Source organism: Equus caballus, chromosome 8 (genome assembly GCF_041296265.1).
Source record: "Equus caballus isolate H_3958 breed thoroughbred chromosome 8, TB-T2T, whole genome shotgun sequence".
Classification (NCBI taxonomy): domain Eukaryota; kingdom Metazoa; phylum Chordata; class Mammalia; order Perissodactyla; family Equidae; genus Equus; species Equus caballus.
The window spans coordinates 15,893,959-15,900,810 of NC_091691.1; positions in this window are offsets into that span (position 1 = coordinate 15,893,959).

The following is a 6,852-nucleotide window of genomic DNA, read 5'->3' on the forward strand; positions in this document are numbered from 1 at the left end:
AAAAATTAACTCCAAATGGATCAATACCTAAATATAAGAGCTAAAACTATAAAACAATTAAGAAGAAAACATAGGGGTAAATCTTCATGATCTCAGATTTGGCAATGGATTCTTAGATTTGACACCAAAAACACAAGCCACAAAAGAAAAAATAGGTAAATGGGACTGCATGAAAAGTAAAAACTTTTGTGTGTCAGAGGACATTATCAAGAAAGTGAAAAGACAACTATAGAATGGGAGACAACTATAGAATGATTTGCAAATCATACATCTGATAAGGGTTTGGTATCCAAAATATGTAAATAACTCTGACGACTAAACAACAAAAAGATAACAACCCAACCCAAAAATGGGCAAAGTACATTTCTCCAAAGAAGATATACAAATGGCCAAAAAGCACGTGAAGAGATGTTCAACATCCCTGGTCATTAAGTAAATGCAAATCAAAACCATAATGAGATACCACCTCACACCCACTAGGCTAGCTTTACTTTGAACAAAACAAAACAAAAAGCAGAGAATAACAAGTGTTGGCAAGGATGCAGGGAAATAGGAACCCTCATCCATTGCCGGGGGGAGTGTAAAATGGTACAGCCACTGTGGAAAACAGGTTGGTGGTTCCTCAAAAAGTGAAACATAGAGTTACCACTTGACCCAACAATTCCATTCCTAGGTGTCTACTCAAAAGAATTGAAAACAAGGACTCAGATACTTACCTACCAATGTTCACAGCAGCACTATTCACAAAGATGGAACAAATGTCCATCAACAGATGAGTGAATAAACAAATTATGGACTATCCATACCATAGAATATTATTCAGCAATAAAAAGGAACGAAGTACTGATACATGATATGACTTGGCTGAACCTCAGAAACATTATGCTCAGTGAAAGAAGCCAGACACAAAGGGTCACATGTTGTAGGATTCCTTTTACATGAAATATCTGGAATAGTCAAATCCATAGGGATAGAAAGCAAGTTGCTGGGGAGAAGGCAAATGGGGAGGAACGGCTTAGTGGGGACAAGGTGTTCTTACGAGGCAATTAAAAAGTTGAAATTAAGGAGAGGTGTTGGTTGCACAGCATTGTGAATGCACTAAATGCCACTGAATTGAACATATAATAATATGTCAGGGGCCGGCGCAGTGGCACAGAGGTTAAGTTCGCACATTCCCCTTCGGCGGCCCGGGGTTCGCCGGTTCGGATCCCAGGTGTGGATATGGCACCCCTTGGCAAGCCATGCTGTGGTAGGCGTCCCACATGTAAAGTAGAGGAAGATGGGCTCGGATGTTAGCTCAGAGCCAGTCTTCCTCAGCAAAAAAAAAAAAAAAAAAAAGAGGAGGATTGGCAGATGTTGGCTCAGGGCTAATCTTCCTCAAAAAAAAAAAGGACAAATAATAATAATAATGAGAGGTAGTGCTTATTTCCCCTCTCCTTGAATCAGGCTGGTCTTGGGACTGGCTTTGACCATTAGGATGCAGCAGAAGTGATGTGCTGGGACTTCTGAGCCCAGGCCTTAAAAACATGGCAGCTTCTGCTTCTTGGAAGCCAGCTGCTATGCTTTGAGAAGCCCAAGGCCCGTAGTAGGGCCACACGGAGGTGACCTGAGGCCCCCCAGCCAACAGCCCCAGTTGAGCTCCCAACCAGCACGGACTGCCAGCCGTGTGGGTGAGGCCAATTTAGAACCTTCCAGCCACCCCAGAGCCCCAGCTGACACGGCATGAAGCAGAACTACTCTGTCACCCCACAGAATCATGAAAAATAAGGTGTCATTTTAAGCCACAAGGTTTTGGGGCGATTTATTACACAGCAATGCACAACCAATTCTACCTCTAAAACCTTCACCAAGTCGCCCATTCCTCTCCCCTGGCCTCCAACACCCTAATCCAAGTCCCTCTGCTCCCTGCGGGCAGCGGCCTCCTGCCCGGCCTCCCCACAGGCGGTCCAGCCTCCTGAGATCCATCCTCCCCTGAAGCCAGAGGGAAACTTCTGACCCCTGATCTCATTCTCTCGGCCCTCCAGATAGTATCCAGGCCCCTAAGCGTGGGCAGCGAGCCCTGAATGACCGGTCCCCGCCATCTCTACAGCCCCAGTGCCGCTCACCCACTCCTCTACCCCTACGACTCACAGTTCCCGGAACTCAGCACTTGCTCTCAGCACAAGCTGTCCCTCTGCCGAAAACACTCTTTCCTACCGCCTCTCTCTTCTCCTGGCCAACTCTTTTTCTCCTTTGGGACTCAGCTCAGACATTGCCACCTCCAGGAAGCCTTCCCTCACCTCCCAGGCTGAGTTAGGTACCTCTTCTTGCCCCCATTCTTAGCCTTGTCACAGCAGCTGCCCCTGAATTGCTCTTGCCATCGTAGCAACCTAGCTCCTCACCATACCGTGAGCAATTTCAGGGTCTTCTTTGTGTTCTCAGAGCCTAGCACATAGTAGGGACTCAGGGAACCCCAAGGGAACAGAGGTGGGAATTCAGTAGTGTGGGCTGGGACCACCAGCAGTCTGACATGGGACTGGTGTGTGGGGGCTGGGGTGATAAATGTTAATACTGGGCGAGTGGAGCCCTCCCCCATGTGCCCAACACCCCCGGACTGCACCAACTGAACGACTTGTCCATCTCCCCAGTAAAGAGACAGTTCATGCAGTGGTTACTTGTATGAGTTACGCAGGCAGGCAGCCCAGGTTTCAAATCCTGGCTCTGCTACCTCTAGGCTGTGTGACCCTGGAGGAGTGACTTCACCTCTCTGAGCCTCCCTCCCCTCATCTGTAAAATAGGGCATGATAATGGCTCTTCACAGGTTTTTATGAGGACTAAATGAGATAATGTAGGTAAAAATGCTTAGCACCATAGTTAGCCTATGGCAGGCTCCTTGAAATGTCAGCTGGTTTCTTCTGGCCACACTGTGAGCTACACTGACCTAGGCCTCGCACTGTGCCTGGCACGTGGCAGGTGTTTGGCCAATGCCTTAGGAACAAATGGGTGAGGAATCTGATGGGAAAACAACAGCAATCATAACAGCAAACAAGTATTACTCATTCGATCTTCGCAACTACTAAAGGAGGTAGATACTGTTACTGTGCCCAATTTACAGGTAACAAAATTGAGGTCCGAGAGCGGGCTGGTCACAAGTAGTAGAGGCTGGATTTGAACCCAGACAGTCTGAGTCCTTTAACCCTTCAACCTCCACCCCTCACTGCCTTTCAAAGCCCCAAGGCCTGCCTCTCCTGTCAGCTTGGCTTTTAACCAGCTTTGTGATATCAAGCATGTGAACCTCCCTCCGGGCCTCAGTTTCCCCACCTGCCAAGAGAGGATTGTGGGAGCCAGTGTTGAAGGGCACTTCCTGTTGGTCTAAGAATCCAGGCCTGGCCAGTATCTGCTCAGTGCTGGTGACCAACTGACCTACCAGCCCCAGCTGGGGCAACACTTTCCCTGGGCTGGACCGTCGCAGGTGGGTCACCACATATTGACAACTACACTCTCCCCATCTCCCCTGCACTGGGGGGAGTCTGGCCTCTGCTTATTCCCAGCCCCCCCAGGGCCCCTGAGGGAAGCTGAGGCGGCCACCCCCAGATGTCTATTCCTGTCCCTGGCCTAGCGCCGTGCTGGGGAAGCAACAGCTATTTTGAGGCCCTTCTCCCTCCGAGCAGGAGCGGTGGGAAGGCGCTGGGAACATCCCGAACTGGGAGGCTGCCCGTCGCAGCCTCGCCCTGGATCTGGGCCACACCAGCCCCGCGGCTCTGCCCCTTTTTTCGGCTCTGGTAACGCGATCAAGTTCTGATCACAGCCACCACCCTGGGACGACCCAGGAGAACCGAGCCCAGAGGACTTCTGCTAGAGGCTGGAGCCCATCATGGCTGGGCCTTGCCCTTTGAGGAGAGGCCTGGAGAAGCCACAGCTGGACCCATGAGTCGGGAGAAGGAACTGAGCTTGAAATTGGTGAAGATAACTTTCAGGACAATGATATAAAAATACCTAACATTTCTTGAGCACTCATGATGAGACAGGCCCTGTTCTAAGCACTTGACATGGAAGTAAGTCATTTAATCCTCACAGAGAGGAAACTGAGGTTCAGAGAGGGGAAGTGAGTGGCCCAAGGTCACACAGCTGGTGAGTGGCTGAGTCAGGACTTGAACCCAGGTGAGCTGGCTCTGGAGACTATGCTTTTAATCGCTTTTCTCCCCTTTGAACTTTCCAAGCCCAGGAGGCTAATATAAATCAGGAGAATGAGCGCTGGCTTGAGAGTCTCCCCTCCTTTGCCATTCCGTCACGTGGCCCAACCAGATTACCTTGGTGAGCTCAGCTTCCTCACCTGCAAAATGGGGATGATGATAGTAGCCATTTCCAGGACTGAGGTAAGGATTAGTAATAATATACTTCGGGGACTGGGGCTCAGTAACTCCTCTAAATTGTGAAACTAACATATACACATGGTAAAATAATATGGTACAAAAGAGGACACAGCAAACAATGGGTTCCCCCTCCTACTTCACACCTTTAATTCCTGTCCCCAGAAGTAACCACCATTAACAGCTTTTGTGTCACCTTTTGGAAATTTTCCACAGCACAGAAAGACAGAGAAGCTGTGTAGGATGGTGATTAGGGACATGGACTGCCTGGTTCGAATCCTGGCTCTTCTGCTTACTAGCTATGTGAAGCTTGGCCAAGCTACTTGGTCTCCGTGAGCCTCAGTTTCCTCATCTGTAAAATGGGGTTAATAAAATTAAGCACCTACTTTATAGGGTAGTTGTGAGGATTAAATGAGTCAATCTATGTCAAGTGTTTAGAACATTCTCTGGCACATGCTTGTTCAAAAAATAGACAGTGGATCCTTTCTGACAGACACTGAGGTAGCCTTTTGCAATCACAAACAATGCTGAAAGACACGTCCTTCTTCACCTGTCATTTGGCACAAGAGCAAGAATCTCTGTGGGATAAATTCCTGGCAGAGAAATTGCTGGGTCAAACAGTAGTGCCCTTGTAATTTCAATTAGCTTTCGGATGGGCAAATCCTCGCAGCAGGCAGGGAAGAGGGAAGAGGTCCGGAAGGCAGTGGACAAGGAGGAGCGAGATGTGGTGTTCCATCTCCGAGGTCCAGGGAGGACCATGTCTGCCCCAGAAACCTGGACGACGCAGCAGCTCCCCAGGCCCTTGGCCAGGCAGATGGAGGGTTTAATTTTATCCAGATTGTCTCTATAAGGCTTTTACAGGGAATTGGTTGATTGGATTAGAGGAGCAGGAGCCCCTAACGAGCACCGGCTGCTTACAAAACGCTGAGCAGATACAATTTGCCTTTGCCATCATCCGCCACGGCAGCATCCAGTCTTGGATAGGGACCCCTTGGATGCCAAAGGCACTACAGGATGGCACCCCAATTGGGTTTGCCTTCTTTGAACATCCTTCTAGGTCCCAGACATCCCGGAAGAGGTAGAGAGCAAGGGGTTAAGAGTACAGGTTTTGGGATAGGACAAAAAGTCCTTTGAGGAAATTACCGTGGGAATTTGGGTAAGTCATTTTCCTTTCTGAGCGTCAGAGAGTAATGGGACCTACCCTCCTGGGTTGTTGTGAGGACTACATGAAGTCAAGCACATAAAGTGTGTAGTACAGGGCCTCGCATATACTGAGAGCCTAATAAATGGTAGCCCAGAAGATAAAGATGGGGAATAAAGGCGGCTCCTCTGGCCCCCACCACAGAAGACCCCAGAAGGAGGTACACAGTTACCCCAACCACCTCCTAGGGAGCGCTCCAGATTTCCCAGGCTGCGAACGGGTTGTGATTTATGTTTCCAAGGAAGTTTTAATTCGGTTTTGTGTCTGATCCAAAAGGGCAAACTGAGGGTAGGAACTCTCATGTGGGAAGAGGGGAAGTTTCCCAAGCCTCCTCCGCCGTCCTGCACGTATCTGATCTGAAACCTACTCCTCAGAGAAGTCCCTGGAGTAAGAGCATCAGAGAGCACTCCCCTGATCCCAGCAGCACCTGAGCGGTTAAGGGACAGGCTCGGGGTCGCAGAGATCCCCACGAAGCGAGATCCCCACGAGGCTATTCGAGCGTGAGCTGTGCGCCTGAGTTCGCCTCTCCGAGCCTCAGTCCCCTTCCTCGCCTGTAAAGCGGGGATAATAATGGCTCTGTGGCACGGCTGCGGAGAGAATCGAGGTGACTGACGGTGGCACCTCGCCCCCGCCCCTGCCAGCCCGGCGTTCCGGGGGCGGCCACGGCCCGGGCGCGCAGCCGTCTCCGCCAAGCGGATCTCGCAGCCCAGGAGGAGGCCGCCGCCCTCCACGCCCCGGCGGGCGGGTTCCCCCGCGGCCTCCCGCGCCGCGCGGCGGGGACCCGGGTAATTGCAAACAGCCGCCGGCCTCATTAGGAGACGTGTAATTAGCGGCTGGCGCAGCCGGAGCCGGCACTGGCTAATTACCGCGGGGAGCGGGCTGCACCGCCGACGCCGCCCGCCAGGCGATGGCGCTGTCTGGGCCCCGGTGGCGCGGGGACCGCCTGGGTGTGCTTCCTCCCGGGGCTATGCCTGGGAGGAGGAGTCAATCATTCATTCAACACAGCGTTTACGGTGCACTCACTGCCAGGCGTTTTGACCACGTTATCTCGTTTAAATCTCAATTCCACCCACGAGGAAGGAAACATTATCTTATTGCACAGATGAGCAAACTGAGATCTAGAGGTGAGTTAACCCCCCATTTCCACGTGGCTGGAAAATGAGGGACAGGTGATTCGAACCGACGTCTGTAGTCTGCATCTTACACGAAGTGGGCAAGCGAAACCGTGCACAGGACGTGAGCCGAGCAGACGAGGGCGAAGACACTGGAGTCAGCCGGCTTTGGGTTAGAATTCTGATCCTG